The sequence below is a fragment of the Monodelphis domestica genome, chromosome 2, assembly GCF_027887165.1.
Source record: "Monodelphis domestica isolate mMonDom1 chromosome 2, mMonDom1.pri, whole genome shotgun sequence".
NCBI classification, from domain to species: domain Eukaryota; kingdom Metazoa; phylum Chordata; class Mammalia; order Didelphimorphia; family Didelphidae; genus Monodelphis; species Monodelphis domestica.
In genome coordinates, this window is record NC_077228.1 from 435092612 (window position 1) to 435114099 (window position 21488).

The 21488-nt window shown below is 37.4% G+C and overlaps 1 protein-coding gene across 5 annotated transcripts in view; it reads right to left on the bottom strand.

Annotated features, from left to right (window-relative positions):
- IPCEF1 (interaction protein for cytohesin exchange factors 1) overlaps positions 1 to 21488 on the bottom strand; it is a 268654-nt gene that overhangs the window by 212136 nt on the left and 35030 nt on the right. The window contains exon 1 of one of the 5 annotated variants that reach the window (XM_056818972.1): positions 16013 to 16137. The exons of the other annotated variants lie outside the window; for them this stretch is intronic. The gene's annotated coding sequence lies outside the window, so the exon portion shown is untranslated. Of the gene's footprint in view, positions 1 to 16012; positions 16138 to 21488 lie in introns of those variants that run through there. 5 annotated transcript variants of the gene reach the window in all.

The following is a 21488-nucleotide window of genomic DNA, read 5'->3' on the forward strand; positions in this document are numbered from 1 at the left end:
GGGTCAAGTGACTGGCCCAGGGTCACACAGTTAGGATGTGTCTGAGTCCACATTTGAACCCAGGACCTCTATCTCTAGGTCTGGCTCTCAACCTACTGAGCTACCCAGCTGCCCCCTGATAAAATATTTTTAAAATAGAATATCATATGATTGCATGACAGCATGAATTATTCAGATACTAAATGTTATATAACTTGACAGGACAAAGAGGATAAATGTGGCTTCATGAAGAGAGTAAAATTTGAACTGAGCCTAGAATAGGTTTGGATAAGTGGGTGTCAGTGAAAAGGAAACTCCAAGTAAATGGGGGGAAACTACTCCAGTTAATGTCAAGATGAGCAATACTAACACAGGGATGAATTTATTAAAAATATGCAAATGAGAATAAATCTCACCAGCGAATAAAGAATGAAGCATTTACATCATTTATAGTATAGGTTAGTTCATAGAGTGAATAGGAGCAAGGGTGAGCATGTAATTGTATGTAGACTGAGAACAGTGTCTTGAGCTTCCATTTTCAGTCTGTAGGGTAAAGTTAAACCAATTTTCAATTTCCTCAGACAGTTCTAAATCTCCCAAAGGAGAAGAAGAAATAAATAGAAACCATCCAAGGGTTCCCTCCCAATGTTCTATTTACACCCCAAAACTTTTTTTTGCAAATTCTTTTCAAAATTTCAAAAATAAACAGTATCTTTATTCAGACAGATGGATCTATTGTTGTACTCATTTCTACCCCCACTGAATTTATCTGATTGCGTTCTTTGAATCCAGAAATGCCTTTGAAGATGAGAATGAGCTTTTCCCCAGTTCTCCATTATATTTGTGGGCCATCAAGTATAAAACCTCTCATTATCTATTTATCTAAGTGGGCTGGATCTCAGAACATCACATCCATTTACCAAGAAAATAGTTTGGTTGAGGGATAGGAATGAGTGTAAGATAGCTCAGGTATGATCACAGAAAAGACCTGAGACCTTCAGTAGAGCAAAGCTTTTCTCTTAAATATATTCAACTAGTAAAATACTAGTAAAAAGGTTAAACGAAGTTTGGTTTAAGGAAATGAATCCTGAAAAGATACTCATCAGAACTGACTCTTCCACTAACTTGGTTTTGGGTAACCAAAAGCAAGTCAGTTAAATTTCTTCTAACCTCAAATATCCTCAGGCATTTCATAAAGGGGATGCAGTAGATTAGGGATTCTTACCTAGAGGTTCTTTCCTAGATGATAGATTTTAAGACATCTGTGAATTTAGATGAGAAAAAAAGTTACATTTTTATTTTCAGTAATCTCTAAAAGTTAGCATTTCTTTCAATTATAAATGTAGATAAAAAATATTATCTGAGATGGGAGATCTATAGGCTTCACCAGATTGCCAAAAGGGTTCATCTCCTTCCTTTCCTTCCTCTCTATCTCTCTCTCTGTGTCTCTCTGTGTCTCTGTGTCTCTCTCTTGTCTCTGTCTCTCTCTCTCCTGTCTCTCTGTCTCCTGTCTCTCTGTCTCTCTCCCCCTCCCCCCCACTACATAAACATATGTTAAGAACCTCTGGTTTATATCATTTCTAAGGCCCATATTAATTCTGAGATGTCATGTATTGTAGAGATCAATAAACCATTCTGATCTTCTGTACCCTAAAGCAGAGCCTTAGTGGACATTGTAAAATAATTTTTTTGGTGTGGAAAGCTCCAGCTGACACTATGAATAACAGCCTAGTCATGATCATTCATATCATATAGACTATACATATCATATAGACTCTGGTGCTGAGAAAGATACTGTGTGTGCTAGGAGTGGGATATCACCATTTCAAACACAGTTGATGATTCCATGTAAGTATTTGTTGATATTGGGAAGCCAATCCAGAGTATATAGACAGCATTCCAGATCAAGTAGAGGAGACTGCTTTTCTAGACAGATCCCCAGAACTGAAGCAAGTCCCTGTTGGAATCAGTGGGCCCTCCATCTAGTTGGATTCACTTACCTGTGCTATGGAACGGATGCAATTTTTTTTCTCTCTTCCTTCTGTGCTGATTTCTTAGTTCAAAAATATATAAAAGGATTGTGTTCCAGTGGAGGAGACCGATTTGTGCAAAGACTGGAATTGGAATGTTAGTGCTCAAGAGATGAAACAGGATTCCAGTTCCTTGCTGAACCTTCAGAGTACACATTCTCTCTTATTTTCCCATTACCTCCATAAAAGCTGGTGTAGTTGATTAACCAAGTTGAAAATCAGACTGCAGGAATCCCTGGCAATTTGAATTATACAGAAAAATCTAGTTCTAGCCAGAAAAGCAATACAGAGGACTGAGAACATAGAAGCCCAGGTCCCTTCACCAAACTCACTGTAATTGGCTCTCATCAAGGGAAAACAGGTCATGTGTTAATTCAAGTCATCATAAGGGGATTTAAATGTGTAGACATAAGAAGGAACTTAGAAGGTCATCTAGCCTATCAAAGTATATCTTTTTGTCAAAGATGATGCCTTCTCTAGTGAAGGAAGGAAAGGAGTTACCTGAGAATTTTAATGTATCAAACAAACAAATTTTAAATTTAAAAAAAGTAAGAAGTTATTAAACACATAATATATGTCCAATACCATTCTATGTTCTAGGAATTCCAAATGAAAAATAAAACAGTTGTTCCACGGAACTTACATTCTAGTGGGAATACATACACACATTATTCTGGTAGCCCTTGTATACTTTTGGTTAGTTGACATAATTATACCAAAACTATAAAAAATGAGTACAAGATAAGTTTAAGGAGTAAGGGGCACAAATATCTTAAGGATTCCAAAAAACTTCATATTGAAGCTTATCTTTGGAGAAAATTAGGATCTAATTTTGAAGGAAATTAACTTCTAGAGATAAAAGTGAAGGAATCTCTCATTCCAGATCAGAGAGACAATTCATGGTAGGATATCCCTTTGCCTTTGAAACTCACCTTTGAAACCCTCAAAATGTAATCTGATCAAAGTGTGAGTGATTGTCACACTTCATACTGAGAAATTCACTTCACCTGTCCACCTCTTAATAAACTAAGCATAGAGTTGATATTTAATAACAATATTGGGCTACCCCCAACCTAAAAGATGCTCTTTCATTTGATACAATAGTAACTTTTGCCCATAATTTTTAAAAACACCGTAAGATTAAGAATTACAAAAGACTAATAAAATGTTACCAAGGATGCCATCTTGTTAGTGTTCAGTCTTATCTAATTCTTCATGACCCCATGAACCATAGCTATTCAGGGAGATTTCCTGGCCAGAATAATTAGATGGTTTTACCATTTCCTTCTCAAGTGAATCCAGTGGATCCTTTTGTCAGGAAATCAGAGATTAAAGGACTCATCCAAGTCATAGCCAGGAAATGTCTACGGCCTGATTCGAACTCAGGTCTTCCTGATTCCAAGCTGCCTCATAAGAAGCTGTCTAGTCCTCCTCGTCTGGGCTGTTAAGTAGTACAGAGAATAGAGCCCCAGTCCTGGAATTAAGAAGACTTGAATTCAAATCTGTCATCAGATACTATGTGACCCTAAGGAAGTCACCGAACCCTTCTGCTTCAGTTTCCTCATCTGTAAAATGGGATCAATAAGAGCACCCACCTCCCAGGATTGCTGTGAAAATCAAATGAAATTTGCAAAGTGCTTAGTACGTAGAAAGTACTACATAAATATTATCTATTATAATTATTAAATGTGGAAATAGAGCCACTGTCAATGAGTCACTAATCACATATAGTTATAGATAGTCAACAGCAGATCCAGAATTAGAACTCAGGCCTCCTGACTCCCAGTCTTATATTTATTCTACTATTTTTTATACAGCTTCTCATAGGTCAACTGCAGAATTCCTAATGATTCATTTAAAATCTAGGGTCATTGTAGAGTGAGAGGAGCAGAACCAGGAAAACATTGTACACAAAGACTGATACACTGTGGTACAATCGAATGTAATGGACTTCTCCATTAGTGGCAATACAGTGATCCTGAACAACTTGGAGGAATCTGTGAGAAAAACCACTATCCACATCCAGAGGAAAAGCTGTGGGAGCAGAAACACAGAAGAAAAACAACTGCTTGAATACATGGGTCAAGAGGATATGGTTGGGGATGTAGACTCTGAATGAAGATCCTAGTGTAAACAACAACATGGAAATAGGTTCTTATCAAAGACACAAGTACTACCCAATGAAATTGCATTTTGGCTGTGGGGTGGGTGGAGGGGAGGGAGCGAAATAATGTGATTCTTGTAACCAAGGAATAATGTTCTAAATTGACTAAATAAATTCAAATGGGAAAAAAATTAAAATAAAATAAAATCTAAGATCATAAGATGGCATCCCCCCTCCCAAAGTCACCATGGCTCAATCTTCTGCAGTTTTAGGTAATTTAGCTTAGACAATAAGTTATGAGTTTAATCCCCTTCACTCTTCATTCCATCCCACTCAATTTTCTATTTTTTTCAGTTGTTTCAGTCATGTCCAGCTCTCCAGGACCCTATCTGGTTTTCTTGGCAAAGATATTGCAATAGTTTGCAATTTCCTTCTCCAACTGACTTCACATATGAGAACTGAGGCAAACAGGGTTGTGACTTGCTCAAGGTTACACAGCTAGAAAGTGTCTGGGGCCAGATTTGAACTCAGAAAACTAAGTTTCTGAACTGAGACCTGACATTCAATCCATTTCACTACCTCATTACCCCCGATTTAAGAAAATCCCAACTTTTTAATTGGAGGCTGTACTCTCTGCCTAAACTTACCTCTATTTTTACTTATCCCAGTCTCCTCTGTGGTTGGGACAAAATCCAAACTACGAGAAACTTTTGGGTAAAAAAGTAGAAAAATTTAAAGTGTCAGTGACTAGACACTAGAAGGACTAAAAGGACACTAGAAGGGAAGCTGGAAAATGAGCAGACCTTTTTTCAGTACTTCCTTCAGTCTTTGAATAGATGGATACACTGATAATAATCAGCCTGTGTCTTTTGCTCCAAGATGCCTGATAAGCCAAAGTCCCTCTTCAATATTTCCCTTCTCTACCATAGCTCAGTCCTACCTTCACTTTCTTCTTTAACTGGTTGTTCCAGGGCTGGTTCTCAGCTCAAATTTATATAACTCCTCTCCTGCCTCTCAACTTCAAGGCATGTAGTTTCCGTTTCTGAGACTGCCCCTTCCTTTTCCCAAAAGTCCTTGGGACATGACCAAATCTTTCAGAAACGACTGATTGCTTCAAGTAGGTTTGTTCACACTTAGTTCTACTTGATTGATTTAAGACTTTTCTTTTAACTGGGTGGAATCAATGGATCCCTCCCCACCTTTCCTCCATTTTTTCCATGCTAGTTAGGAAGAGGATTCTGATGAACCCAGATGGAATAAACACCAGTATTATGAGATTATAGGATTATAGATTTAGAACAGAAAGGAATCTTAGAGTCCAACTCTGCTATAATTATACATATTAGAAATTAAAACTTATGATGTTGTTCAGTCATTTCAGTCATGTCTAACTCTTTGTGACCTCATCTGGAGTTTTCTTGACAAAGATGTTGGAGTGCTTTGCCATTTCCTTCTCCAGTTCACTTTACAGGTGAGGAAACTGAGGCCAAGAGGGTTAATTGTTTTGCCCAAGGTCACATAGTAAGCATTTGAGGATGGATTTGAACTCAGGTCCTCCTGAAACCAGGCCTGCCTCTCCATCCATTGTGCCACCCAGCTACCTAAGAATTGAAGCTAGAAAAAATTAAATGATTTCCCTAAAGTAATACAGCTGATAAGCATCTAAGAGAGGATTTGAATTTAAGTCTTCAAGATTCTAAATACAGCATTTTACTCTTTGTGACACCTAGATAATCATTAGCATGAACATGTTGGTATTTGGAAAGGTAGTGTGGTACAATAGAAAGACCACTGAATTTAATATCAAAAGACCTAGCTGAGTCCCAGTTTTCTCTCTTACTAAATGAATATGTCCTTAGGAAAATCACTCCAGAACATAGTTTCTTCATCTATAAACTGGGGCTAAGAAAAATCTGCCCTGCTTTCTTCACAAGTTTTTTTTTTTTTTTTTTGGTGAGGCTCAAATGTTTTTATGAGGCTCAAAAGTACTCCTCCTCCATTCTCAATTTGAGGTCACTAAGACTGGCTGTTGACCAGATGAAACACTGCACAAATCTATAGTCTAAAGCTGTCTTTCTACAAGCATGTGACAAGAGCCTGACAAATTAAATTCCCTCCTCTGGGGCTTCTTTATAAGTGAGATCACCTCAATTGTAATATGAAGTTATGGATACTTCCATTCAAATTATATACACATTTGCTAAGTACCTAGTGCATGCAGAGTACTCTGCTAGATAATCACTTTAAATAACACCACCTTTCCTTACGTCCCAAGATCCCATTTTATTGAATTCCATTCATTCATTCATTCATGTGAACAAGTGTAAGGGTCTATTATGTGAAAGGCATTATTGATACAGGTTTGGAATGAAAAAACATAACAATTGGAAGCATTAACATTCTAACTGGGGATACCATCAAGTAAACAGATAACTAGATTCAACATAATGTAAATAAGAAAAATGAATCATTTTCTTAAGTAACTCAACCTCTTATAATCTGCTTTGGTAATCTGGTAAAGCCTCAGGATCCTCTCTCAAAAGAATGTTTTTAAAAACACAAAATATGTAGGATTACAAAGGAAAACAATCATACTGAAGTATAGTTATTGACATGACTTTTTTTTCTTTTAAAATAAAGCAGAGATCCCTTTTCCTCCAGTATAAGAATATCTGGACTAGATGATTTCTGTGGTAGTACAGTGTAGAAAGTGCTGGACCTAGGTCCAATCGGGAAGATCTGAGTTCAGAGTGCCTCAGATACTTATTAGCTATGTGACCCTGGACAAAAGTCACTTAACCTCTGCCTCCATTTCTTCATCTATAAAATGAAGTTAGGACTAATAGCTAATCCCCAAGGTACTTGGAGAAATGAAGTGTAAATTCTAAAGTGTTTTGTAAACTTTAAAGCACTCGCTTCATAAATGTTAGCTATTAATATTATTATTTCATTATTCTAAAGTTCTGGTGACCTAGGATTAAAATTAATAGTATGCTTTATTATGAAACATTATGTAAAACAGCTTGGTGAGGTAGCTATATAGGGTAAGTATTTTTAACTCCATTTGGCAGAGCAGGAAACCAATGACTTAGCCAAGATCCTACAACAAATTAGGGAAGGAGGAAGGACTTCAATCCAGGCAAGCCTTCTGCCTTCAAAATCAGTATCAATGTTCTTCTACTCTATCCCACCTGATCTTTTGCAAGTAGTTGATTTTACAAATGTTTAGAAATTGACACATTGGCACTACTTTCCAAATTTAGAGACTAGTTTAGAATACTCTTGAGATTATATTTCCTTCCCTTCATTGTGTTTAGGAAAAACTGTCATATTTAACTGTAACTCTTCTAGAACAGGTCTTTAAAAACCCTTTTAAATCCTCAAATATGCTAAGTACTGAACCAGTGGGAGGGAGGGAAAAAGGGAGGGAGGGAGGGAGTAAGAGAGAAGAGGAGGGGAGAAGAAGATTTTCATTTGTGCCCCCAACAAAATAAATGTCAACTTGGACTGCAATATTTTCCCATTTTTTATTATTTTGCTGAGGTTAGTGTAATTGAAACCCATCGTGACATGCATTTATGAGATCCTAATGTTCTAGTGGAGGCCTGAATGACTGAAATCCAGAACATTACTGCTAGGTAGTTAAGCAGGTACACATACAGCTTGTACACATTAAGGAACAATCTGAGCCCAAATGAAAACCTGGAAAGGGTGAGGTTTGGTAGAGTCATTAGAACATTTCATCTTTTAGCACTACTTGGATTAGAGCCTTTGCTTGACTGTTAGGACAAATGTGTCATCCCATTTCATCATTTTCCAATTCTTAGTGTCTGAACTTTTCCTCAGTCATTTGCTTTTGGAAAAAGAGCATCCTTCCAAATGAACACTGAAGTGCCCATATCTGGCAAATGCGTCCACTTGCATAGTAATTCCAGCTAAACACTTCATGAAAAGACATCTTTTTAATAGACTTCACAATGAGCTTTTTTTCCCCCATTTCCTAAATGTGTTCGATTGTTTTCTGTTACACTTTATTTCCATCCAATGATGAAATGACTCTTTACTATTTAAGGCTCAGTGCCACAGGTTAAAGTCACTGAAGTGACTCATATTGGATTTGTTCCCTGAAAGTTTTTGCCAGTGATGTAGATGGGTTTATTCATTGTGAGACCACTTAAGGGGATTGTTCTGCATTAGCCACCATTTTCAGAGCTAATTTTCTTGCCAGAAAAAGTCCTCTATATCCAAATAAGTCCTCAAATGGGATAGAAATGGAGTGTGAGAAAAAGGAAGCCACATAGTACAATGGAATGAATCTTGGATTTGGAGCCAGGCAACCCGACTAAAAATTTAACATCTGTCATTTAACCTCTTGAGATCTGTCTCAACTTTGTCATCCAGATGGAGTAGATAACTTAGAAGATGACTTCTGGCTCAAAATCTGTGATCCAGTTGAGAAAAGATGGCCATGAAGGATTTAATGACTATAGAATCATGGACTCTTAGAAATGGAATTTGGGAGTCATTTCATTCAATACTTTATCAATTTACTGACAGCCAATTGCCTTCTATCTCTCAAAAAACTCAGGTTTCACAAGGCAGTTCAATCCATTTTCAGGCCACCATATTTCTTTTCATTCTACCCTATAAAGTATTACACAACTTCTGATTCTCTGATTCTTTTGTTGTTGTTGTAAAGGCGTTGACTCCTGTCCAATTCTTCATGACCCCATCAACCATACTGTCCATCAGATTTTCTTGGTAAAGATACTGAAGAAGTTTGCTATTTACGTCTCTGGTAGATTAAGGCAAGCAGAGGTTAAGTGACTTGCCCAGGGTCACACAACTAGTGTTTGAGGTCAGATATGAATTCAGGTTTTCCTTTCTGCAGTCCCATTACTCTATCTATTGAGCAATGTAGCTGCCTTCTCTAATGTTGTTCAGTCAGATCCAACTCTCCATGACTTTGTGAACTATACTGTCCCTGGGGTTTTCTTTACAACAATATTGGAGTAGTTTACCACTTCCTTCTCCAGTGGATTAAGGCAAGCAAAGTGAATTGACTTGCTCAGTCACACAGCTAGGAAGTGTCTGAGTTCATCTTTGAACTCAAGTCTTCCTAACTCCAAGCCACTAGCTACTGGCACTGATGTACAAAGATGCAAAGGAGTAAATAATGAGCAAGATGCTGTTTAGCATCACCTTGAGAAGTAGTTGTATAAAAAAAAATAACAACCTTACTCTCTGTGGCTACCAAAGAAAGGTAGGCAAAACTGGAGTGACAAATGAAAGCTACAAAGGGAGCAAGATTCCAAAAAGAAAAGCTTCCTGACAATTAGAACAAAGACTCTTAACCTGGGGTCCATGAATAGACTTTACTGAATCTATCAACTTAGAGAGGGGGAAAAAATCCCTATATCTCTATTTTCACTAATCTCCAACTGAAATAAAGCATCTCCACTGATTTAAAAAAACAAACATTATTCTGAGTAGCCTTTACCAGATTGCTAAAGGGGTACATGATACCAAAAAAAGGTTCAGAATCCCTGAATCAAAATATCCCAAAGTGAAATCAGCTGTCTCTTGAAGTAGTAGATCACCTATTAGTAAGTATATTTAAAGAGAAGCTCAGAAATCATCTTGAGAGACCTTATCAATTTATATTCCACTATGGTATAACATGAATAGTATAGAACTAGGAACTTAAAGACACATGTTTGAGACCAAGCTCTCCACTAACAGATTGTGTGACCTTGGGCAAATCGCTTAAACTTGTTGTGAAGATCAAATGAGATAATTATATGACTTTGTAAACTTTGAAGTGCTATATAAATGCTATCTCTCATCATCTCTAATCCTATAAAGACCCTTCCAGGTCAAACAATATGAGGGCTAATACATCATTCTCAAAGTAAGTAATTACTTCCAGTTGACTTAATAGTCCAAAATCACAAATAATGATAGGTTCTTAAAATAGAAACAGAAACTCTGTAGGAGAAAGAGAAGAAAGCAAAGAGGGAAAGGAGGGATGGAGAGAAGAAAAAAAAGGAAATAAGTATTTATTAAGTACCTACAATGGGCCAGAAATTTGCTAAACATTATCTCATTTTATTATTCCCATTTTATAGATGAGGAAACTGAGGTAAATAGAAGTGAAATTATTTGGAATAGGTAGATAGTTGGTGAATGAAACCAGATATAAACTCCAGTCTTCCTGATTCCAAGCTCAATCTTTTATCTACTAAATCAGCTAACTACCTCTAAATTGGCAAAGGTTGTTACTAAAAATAATGATGAGATTTTAATGAACCACAAATTCAATATGAGCCAAGAAGGATGTTATTCTGTGTCAAGAGAGGTATAATTTTCAAACCAAGGTTGGTGATAGTTGCCTTCTACTCAGACCTGGTTAAATTGACTATAAAGTGCTGTGTTTAGGCACAGTTTCTATATTTCCTAGCATATTTTAAGAGGGAAATTCATAAAGAAGAATTTATCCAAAAGAGAACTACAAGATAGTTAGGACACAAAAAATATCCATGACAACTGTATGAAAGAATTAAAAAAACTCTAACCTGAGAAGATTTAAGGAACACAATTTCCATCTTCAAATATTTGAAGTGATGTCATTTGGAACAGGGATTAGACTTGTTCTTCTTGGTCCCAGAGGGCAAAAGTAAATTTTAGTTCAAAGAAAGGATAACATCCTAGAAATCAGGACTCTCCAAAAGTGAAGTAAACTACTTTGGAGGAAGCAGTAAGTGAAAATGTTCAAGTGGAGCTAACATGAACATTTGCCATACAAGTCAATCACTGAGTCAGTCTCATTAGATCAAGATTCTTAACTTTAGGGTCAATGAAGACAGAGAGTGAGAAGAAAGAGACAGAGACAGAGACAGAGACAAAGAGAGAGACACAGACAGAGACACAGAGAAAAAGGCAGAGAGACAGAGATAGAGACACAGACAGACAGAGACACAGAGAGACAGAGAGACAGAGAGCACTGTATTTCAATATAATCCATTTTCTATAGATTTTTATATATTCCATTTTCTATATTTCATGTTATCCATTCAAAAATATTCAGAGAAAGGATAATAGGTTTCATGGGACTGCTAAAGGGATCCATGACAGAAATGAGATTTAGAACCTATACATTAGATAATAGGATTTTTAAAGTAGATAATACCTTTTAATCTAGTTTCCATAGATGACTTCTGCCATTATGGAAAGCTTTCAAAATTAGCTCCTACATATTTACAAGTGGCTACAATGACTATGATAAACATCATTAGTAATGTCAGGAAGTCGTACAGATATTTCCCCCTTGTTTCTTTTTCTATTCTAGATAGTATTGTTCCCCTGGACAAATTATGGTATAAAGGACAGCTATTTCTAATATTTGAGGCAAATATTTATGGAGTGACAACTTTGCATAAGGTATGGTATTATATCCACAAGCAAATATGTATAGTGTATGGTCTCTGCTTTTAAGGAATTTGCAATTTAATAAAGGATCTAAGCCAAATACAAAAAACAACCACAATCATAGAGTAAGCCCTCCTGATTTAAAGGATCCAGGCCACTTCATAGTCTCTGGATCAATGCTGAAAGACTTAGCACTTTGGAATAATACAGTAATCCTTTCTTCCCCAATAACAAAAAGAGGAGAGGGGAATGCATGAAAAGAGGCTTGGCCCCTGGCAATCACCCACCTTTCTTCTCTCTAGAATGTGTGGGATGGAATGTTCTCTCTGAAACTTCCCATCATCAGAAGAAAAGGGTTGCTCTCCTTTCCCTGATCCTAGTACTTGAACATGTCAGATAGAATATTTGCTGCCTATACAAGCCTAAGCCTGGGCCTCCGATCCCTGAGTGCCTTTTCTGCTTTGTATTTTGTTCCCCAGCACAGGAGATCAAACAGCAATCCTGAGATCAATGCTTCTGCCCTAGGAGGCAACCTTATAAGTCCAGGAAGTCTTAGTTGGAGCTAGCCATTCCTTCAGCCACTACAATGATTCTCAGAAGAAAAGATGGCCATAATCAGGTAAATGAACTCAAGGATTGCCCTGATTCACTAGAAGACATAGATCTTCAGGGAATTGTTAAGATACTACAGAACTGAGATGAAAGTTAAATGCCTCTTCAAGGCACAAAGTGACCCATGTTTTTATTAGCAACCTTCCTGGAGAGTCTAGATTATAGATGATTATTCTGAGCTTTAAGTCCTTGTTGTGTATACTTGTGAGACATTTGTCTTTTGAACAGTTGTTTTGTGTGGATAAATAGCTATCCTACCCATGGTCTGCATTGTACAGTAAGGATATTTCTACTCAGTTTTAGGGAAGGAGCTAAATTTAAGTTTTAAATGATTTTCCCCAGGGTTCTGTGGTGGAGATGTAAAGATCCAGATTACTAAGAAATAACCAAACCTTTCTTTTTAGAGAAGAGACTGCCACCCAATCTGTGTATAAGCCTGGAGCTAAGGACCTGCTAACAGAATAAGGCAGCCCTGCTCAGATCTGTTGTTACCCTAAGAAGACAGAGCATTTATAAAAATCAAATGAGAGGTATGATGTGTGCTTTTAGAAATTCAAAGGAAGAAGGGACTAAAGCCAAGGTGAAGAGAAAAGTACATGATGAGAGTGGTGTGTGAGCATTCTCAAATGAGACAAACCTGTAGCTTTAAAGCATTATGTAGCTATTATTACTATTATTAAAAAATATTGTTATTATAATTATTAAGGTTATCATGACTATTCTCTTGGATTGTGGGGGAATAATGGACCCACCAAATTTGGACATAAAGAACTCCCAGGAAGGAAGTTTCTTTTACCAATGGAAATGGATAACTATTCTACAACATATAATCTTAGAAATTTGCCTTGGGCTTTGAGAAGAGGGACTTGCCCAATGACTCACAGTATATGTTAGAAGCCACTAGGTAATACAATGCAGAGAATACCAGGGCTTGGAGTCAGGAAAACCTGAAATCAAATTCAGCTTTGACCCTGGGAAAGTCACTTGTCTTCTGCTTGACTCAGTTTCCCCAACTATAAAATGAGGATAATAATAGCATCTACCTCCCAGAGTTGTGAGGATCAAATGGATAATAGTTGCAAAGTACTCAGTATACAGTGCCTGGCACATAGTAGATATCATATAAAAGCTTAGTGCTTTCTCTTCCCAGTACATGAAACAAGATCTTTACTCTGAGACTGGCCCTTTTTATCTACTGAACTATACTGCCTTTCATTGCCATTATTATTGTTATTATCATTGTCCAGTAGAAGTGAACATAATACTAGAACATAAGTTCTCAAAGTGTGCCCATAACCCTTTCAGGGCATCTGTGAGGTCAAAATTATTTTCATATTATTAAAACATTACTTGCTTTTTAAATGTCTGCTTTTTTCAACCACATATTTTTCCAAGGCCAGATTTTCTTTATATTCTTCAACCAAACAACATGTCACAACAGATTGGATACAGAGGCAGATATAAGAATGCAGCTGTCCTCCATTAAGTCAGACATTAAAAAGATTTGCAAAAATACATAAAATAATGTTGTTTAATCATTTTCAGTAATGTCTGACTCTTTAGGACCCCTTTTTGGAAGGGGCTTCTTGGCAAAGATATTGGAATAGTTTGCCACTTCCTTATCCTGCACATTTTACAGATGAGGAAATTAAGGCAAATGGAGTTAAATCCCCTGCCCACGGTCACACAACTAGTAGGTGTCTGAGGCCAGATTTGAGCTCAGGTATTCCTGAATATAGGCCCAGTGAAATGAGTCACCTCATTATCCCATAAAAAATAACACCATTCTTCTAAATAACCTTTTTTTCTGGAAAATATAGCCATTTTTCATTAAAATGTTATGTTAAAATTTAACGAGCTCATTGTTATTTCTAATTTTTAACTTAGTTTTAATTTCTGAAGTACTAAATATCAACAGATGAAAACCAAATGAACAAAAACTCTTTGTGGTCCCCATTATTCTATAGAAGTGCAATGGGAAGCTAGGACCAAAATATTTGAGAACCACCACACTGAAGGAATAGAATCATAACAATCTTGACTCCTCTTTAGAAGACAAATGGAAGTTGTAGCAAATAGTCCAAAGGTTCTCCTTGAGTTGGTTAATAAAGGAGTTGTTGGGTTCTTTCATTACCTGGCCCCATTCTATTTACTCTCTCTTCCAATTCCTCACTCTGCATATTCTATGATCCAGTGATGCTGGTTTCCTCCCTATTCCTCAAACATGACACTCCATCTCCCAACTCAGGGCACTTTCACTGGTTGTCTCACCTCATCTCCACCTTCTGACTTCCCTACTTTCCTTAAATCTCAGCTAAAGTCTTACCTTCTCCATTAAGCCTTTCCCTGTCATCTTAACCTTAGTGCCTTCCTTCTGAGATTATCTCCAGTATCTCCTGTTTATATTTTGTTTATACATAGTTATTTGCATATCATTTCTGTTGTTAAACTGTGAGCTCCTTGAGAGCATGGACTGTCTTTGTATCCATATGGCTTAACACAGTGTTTGTTACATAGGAAGAATTTAATAAATGCTTGCCGGTTTGATTTTATCACACACCCAAAGACAACAACAAAAAAATTTTTGATACAACCCTTGGTCATCTTGTATTGCAGTCTTTTTGTTCTTCTTGTTGAGAGGAGAAATATTGGAGCCAAAGGCAATGCTGGTTAAAATATGTGTTTGTTTATAAAATCTATGGGAGGAGAATGGTAGATTATATGCTAAATTGGTTTAAAACATTATGAGAAACAATGAAGGAAAAAAGTTTACAGAAGGCTGATGGAAGTCCCACAAAATCAAAATAACATGAGAGCATTCAACTAGGAAACTGGAAGGAATTTGCACTAAACAAAGATGGGAAGAGCAGTCAGATTAGATACAAGTATTAAAAAAGGAGATTCATCCTAGAAGTGATACAGCTGTGTTGATGAGGGTCCAAGTCTCAAAATATACAAATACTTCCCCAAAGTCTCAAACTCTAAGTAGCATAGTAGAGTACATAGATTTGTATTAACTGTGTGACCCAGACAAGTCACTTCACCTCAGCCTCAATTTTTTCATCAGTAAAATGGGGGTTAATAATAGCACCTATCGAGTTCCTGCGAGGAGCTTGAGCAGAGAGGGGGCCCTCAGACAGCTTCTTCCAGATCGGTCACATGCAATCCAGTCAGGAACCGTCAGCTCCAGATGAGTAGAACACCAGAAGAGCTTCATGACTTTGTCATAATGACTTTGAAGTCATAACAGTAACTTGGAAATTATTTGGATATCTTCATGAAACATCATCATAACTATCATTGCAAGATGGCACAGAGAGAAGCTGTTCTGTTCCCCTCCCCTCTCCCTGCACAAATAAATATAAAAATAAAACCCATTGATCCAGAAAAATTCAGAGGGATTTACAAGATAGAACAATATCTACATTCAGAGGAAGAACTGCAGGAGCAGAAACAAAGACGAAAAACACCTGCTTTATCACATGGGTTGATGGGGATATTATTGGGGATGTAGATTCTAAATGATCACCCTAGTGCAAATATCAATTATATGGAAATAGGTATTGATCAATGTAATAGTTAAAAGAGTTGGTTGTGTAAGTTGTGACTGCAGAAAATATGTTTTCACTACAGTGTTTTGTTTCAAATCAAATATAAGGTGGTCGCCAGGGAAATATTCCCAATTATGAATATACCCAAGTCAACTGGGTTTTATAGAGATTTTAACTAATTACAATGAGGAATTAAAAAAAGAGAGAAAAAGGAGAATAATGAGAAAAGGATAAGCCGGCCCTGGCCAGTCCTGGCCAACCCAGGTCTAAGCCCTAAGAGAAAAATCATTCAGTCCTTAATCACTCACCACAAGATCTGTCCAAGCAAGGATTCTAGTGACACCAGGTCAGCTCCATCTCAGCTGACTTCACCAGCTCAATCCTTCATCTGAATGTCCCCAAGAGAGTCTCAAGAGAGACCCTTCAAGGCAGTCTTTCCCAGCTGACTGTTTTTCAGAGAGAGCTTTTCATCTCCTTTTAAAGGGCATTTCTCCTATGTTACCTTCCCTAAGTTCTTCCATCTACCAATCACAGTAGATGTTTTCCAAAGGACAGCCCATTCTGAATTCACACCTGAGTAGACTAATCCTTTTAGTAATCCACACCTGAGTAGGCTGGAATCTCTGAGTAAGTTTTTTCCTCTTTGCTCCTTGTAAGTTCACAAGTTGCCTGACCTTTATAGGTGCTTAGCACCCCTTTGTATTAGTTCTAAAAATAGGCATGGCTTAAGTATGAGTTTAAGTATTTTTCATTGTTCAGCAAAGAGTTTTCTCCTCTAAAGCAGGCTTAAGTACGGGTGGAGTAGAGGTCTTCACATTTTTGATCTAAGTAGAGTTCACTGCCCAAATGGGGAATGGTCTTAATCCAATCTTATGAAGTAGGGTATGGGAATTTTTAAGGTTCACAATAATGACACATGTAAAACCCAGTGGAAGTGAGTGTCAGCTACGGGAGACAGAGTGGAGGGAAGGAACATGATTCTTGTCACCATGGAATAATATTCTAAATTAACTAATTAAATAAAACTTACCTAAATAAAGATTCAAGAGGATCCAAGAGTAAGATATAAAAAATGAAAAATAATGAAAAAAAAAGAATTATGTTCCAGTTTGTTGCTTTCCTTCTAATTATAGTTGCATTGGATTGGTTTGTAGAAAACCTTTTTAATTTGATAAAGACATTCATTTAAAAAAAAATAGCACCTATCTCAGAGTATAGGTGTGAAGATCAAAGAAGACAACAGGTAAAATCCTTCCCCAAATCTTAAAGTAGTATGCCAGTGCTACTTATTTTGCTATTATTGTGATGATTATGATTATATATAAGAAGCATAGTAAAGAAGATATCAGTAACTACTAGCCCATAAACCTACTTTCTTATCTCTACCAAATGTTTATGAAAATCATCTCCAGAGCTCCAGTTCTGTCTCAAAGACCTGGTAACAACTCCAGGATTGTGATCCCAAATCCTCCACCAATGACAGCCATATGATCATAGGATTAAGATCCAGAAAAGATTCTTAAAGATTACCTAATCTAATCTTTTCATTTTGCAGTTAAGAAAACTGAGTTCCAAAATGGTGATGTGATTTACCCACACAATTAGTAAATTACTAAATTGGGATGCAAAGGAAGGTCTTCTGACTCCAACACCATTGTATTAATACAAATACATAGTCAATCTACTATCTCCATTCAATTAAGTTTTCTCATTTAGGATTTGAACCTTGGGCTTCTCTCAGAACAATTCCTTCCTCTTTTTACTTTGCTGCCAAACCTAAAGAAAACATTTGCCTATGTTGTCTTACCAAACTGAAATTTGACGTTGTTATATAGTGAAGAATGTTGTTGTTCAGACACTTATCAGTCATATTCAGCTCTTTGTGACTCCATTTGCAGTTTTCTTGGGGAAAATACTAGAATGGTTTGCTATTTCCTTTTCCAACTAATTTTACAAATGAGGATACTGAGGTCAATGGGGTTAAATGATTTGCCCAGGGTCACACAGCTAGTAAGTATCTAAGGTAGAAAATAAACCCACTCAAAGATTCAGGATCAAGTCTACTTGGAACATATTGAACCATGGAATTAGATTTGGGATGAGAAAAAATGTCACATCATAACAAATCCCATTTTCCTTTAAAAAATAACAAACTCTTACCTTCTGTGCTAGTTTCAACCCTAAGACAGAAGGGTAAGGGCTAGGTAAATAGTTAAGTAACTTGATCAGGGTCACCTAAATAAGACATATTTGAAGCCAGACTTGAACCCAGGTCCACCCAACCTTACCCCAATTCTATCCAGTATGCCACCTAGCTGCCCTTAACAAATTCTAATCTTTAGGGACACCAACATCATCTGGATAAAACAATGGTTACTATCCTTTTCCCTTGCATGGCCTAGGAGTTATGATCAATGGACTCTTCAGTGACTTCTCTTCCTTCTCTCAACAATGCCCTATGCTTCTCTTTCACCATCACTGCCCCTTAATATCAAAGAGGAATCACTGTAGATGGGGAAGATAAGGAAAGAGCTACCTGGTTGTCTTTATTGTTTCTGAGCTCTGCCAGTACCACACCAGTAGTTTTCTTCAATGGCAAAAGAAAAGAAAAGGACAAAAAAATTTAGAACCTTTTCTGTCTTCTGAACTGTGATGAACCTGACAAGAACACTCCCTTGGCTCCAGCCAAAAGCAGAAGTGAGCTTTACAAACAGGGCCAAGAGGAGCAAAAAGGAAAGTAGACTCAGGCAACAGAGTCATGAAGTAATTGCTTTATCTCTTATTGCTCCAACCTGCTTCTGCAGAAAACTTCCTATTTCCATCCTGCACAATAAATGCTTGCTTCATGCAGTAGATACTCCCCCCAAATACTCAAAACATGCAACTTTGCAGAGAAGGAAAGCTTTAAATTTTTGTCATCGAACAGGACACAAAAAAAATGGGAGAGAAGGAAAGTGAGAGCTAAAATCTTCAACTCCAATCCTTCCTCCCTCACTTGGATTGAAAGAGAAAGAATTTATTTTCAAATCTCAAACTATATTTGTTTGCTATATTAGAAGTTAAACTCCTAGAGAGCAAGCATTAGGTCTTCTTCATTTAAATGTGTACACATTCCCTATATATACTGCCTAGGATAGTGCTTATGTAGGTTAACCACTCTACAAGTAATAAATTTGTGTATGACATTTGGCAAGTCACTTGCCCTCTACAAACCTCAGTTTCCTCAACCATAAAAGCAAGGGGTTAAATTAGAGAATTTATCTGTAAGATTCCTTCCAGAATCAAAATTCTCCAATTCTTTGGCATCCTAGAAAGAACTAAATTGAAAATCAAAGTATCTCTGTTTAAGTCCTAGCTCTTCCATTTAACTGAACCTGTGGACTGAAAGAAAGCACTTATTTTTCTGAGCCTCAGTTTTTGGATCTCTAAAATAGGGAGCTCACTAAGTCAGCCCCAAAGTCCAATGTGAAAAGTGTATCTCTATTAAGCTTTGGGGATGATTCAGTGTGCTCTCCATTACAAATATATCTTCTAATATGAAAAATACTATGCAACTACAAGTCATTCCAGGCTATTCAGCTCAACCAGCATTTATTAAACAACTGCTACATTTCCAAAAAATTGTATTAAGAACTAGGGATACAAGATTTAATTTTTTTTAAGAGCATAGCCTGACTCTCAGGATCTTATAATCTAACAAGGGCATTAGCAGACTTGCACATAAGACTGTGTGATACAATAGAATGTGATTAAGATGAAGGAGCAATTCAGAATGTTTTCACCAAATTTGAGAAGGCTTCATAGAGAAAGTAGTTCCATGAAGAAAGAGAACAATGCGGTGTAGTGAGTTGAGAATTAAATTTGGAGTCATGTGGTTTCATTTTTGAAATTTCAGTTCTACTACTTACTACTTGTGTGATTTCAGGCAAGCCACTTGACTCCTCCAGGTCTCAGTATCCTCATCTCTACAATAGGAGGATATTAATTGATCTAATGGATACCTTGGAGACCAAGTCCTATGATTTGAGCATGTGGAAATGTGGGAAAAGGCTTCTCCAAGAATGAGGAAAAGCAGAAACAGATGAAGCCAAGACAAGATGTAGAAAGACGATTAATATTCCAGCTTGCCTGTAACTGAGTTCCTAAAAGGCAGAAACATGAAATTAGGTCTAAAAGGCAAGTTGGAGTCAGAGCTACAGCCAACAAGGAAGTCACTGAAAAATTTTGAGCAAGACAGTTGCATGGTCAAAGATTATTTTTTCTTGAATGTGAAGTATATATTGAAAAGAGCAGCCCCTGATGGTAGGGAGACCAATTAGGAGGTTCTTGGAATAGTAAAGAGAGACATAACAAGAATCTATACCAGGACAGGAACAGACTGAGTAAAAAGGAGATAGATTCCAGACACCCTTCAAAGGTAGCATCAACAGGACTTGACAACTGAAGGGATGTAAGGAGAGACGGGGGAGAGAAAAGAAGAGTCAAAGATAGTTCTAGAGTTGGAAACTTGGAGAGTTGGTAGGTGGTAGTGTCCTCAGCAAGGAAGGGAAGCAACTAATTAATAATAATTATAAATACAATGAAGGACCAAGATATTATGAGAATGGCCACAGCTAATGCTTTCTCCAATAATTAAACATCCTCCACACAGAGACAAGTAAAAGAAGGGCTCACCAAGCCCTGGAACAAGCAGCACCATGCCTGTGCTTGGCTCTTTTCAATCTCTACTATAGTTCTTCATGCATGTTGATTTTCCTTAGAAGTGAAATCCCCAACAGCTGTAGGCATCAGGATGGGGGAAAGGAGGGGAGGAGAGAGTGGGCAGCAAATCAGGCACAAAGAGCACACATTTGGTCAGACAGGGATGCTTCTGCTGCACTTCCCCCGAATGAACTTTACAGAACACACACAAATGCAGCATTGTGCCAGTCTGAATCAGCCCCTCAGTGGATGGTCCAAACAGCTCTCAATACTCCATCCATTTCCGAGCAGGAGAGAGACACCCTGAGTACACAGCACTGCCCTTTCAAATGATTGCCTGTGCACAAGCCCCTAATTTAAGGACACCTCCAATACTATCCCTTTAGCCTATTGCTGTAATGGCAGGTTTACAAAGAGCCAAGCTGCAGATTTGCTGATTCCCAAGACTCACACTTTAGAAGACACCCCACTGAAAATCAACACTATGCTTGGGCTACCCACAGCTTTGTGACCCTGATGTTTACACCCAGCAATTGCTTCTCATCCGTAGAGCAAGGAGTCATTTTACTTACATGAAGAAAAGGGGGTAGAAATCCAAGGCTGACTCAGGTGTCTCCAAATTCAGAAAACTCATAGAGAGGCAAGAGCTGAGGTTTTCATTCCATTTAGTCTGACAAATAAACTGACCAGAGAATGAAGCTCTTTTGAAAGAAGAGGAAGTCTCATTGTACTTCCCTAAATATATTGTTCTTCCTTCTGATGGTTACTAAACCCTTCTCTGATTCCAATACCCCGGGCATAGCTATTCTGGGAAGGCAAGTTCTATCTGTCTCATTTCATTTATTCTAAGCACTGCCCGGTGTATGCATTTCCAGGACACATGTACAAAACACTGGGCTGCTCTGGTTTCCTGTTTTGGAGGCAAAAACTCTCTATTTACAGACATGTAGGAAGAGTTCTTCTGCCCAACTCCCCTCCTTCCATTAGATCCAGTTTTCTGTTTTCAATAAACTACCCATCCCAGGTTCAGATTTTTTTTACTAAATTCCCCTCCTTTGTCCCCACTTCTCAAGCATTCACAAT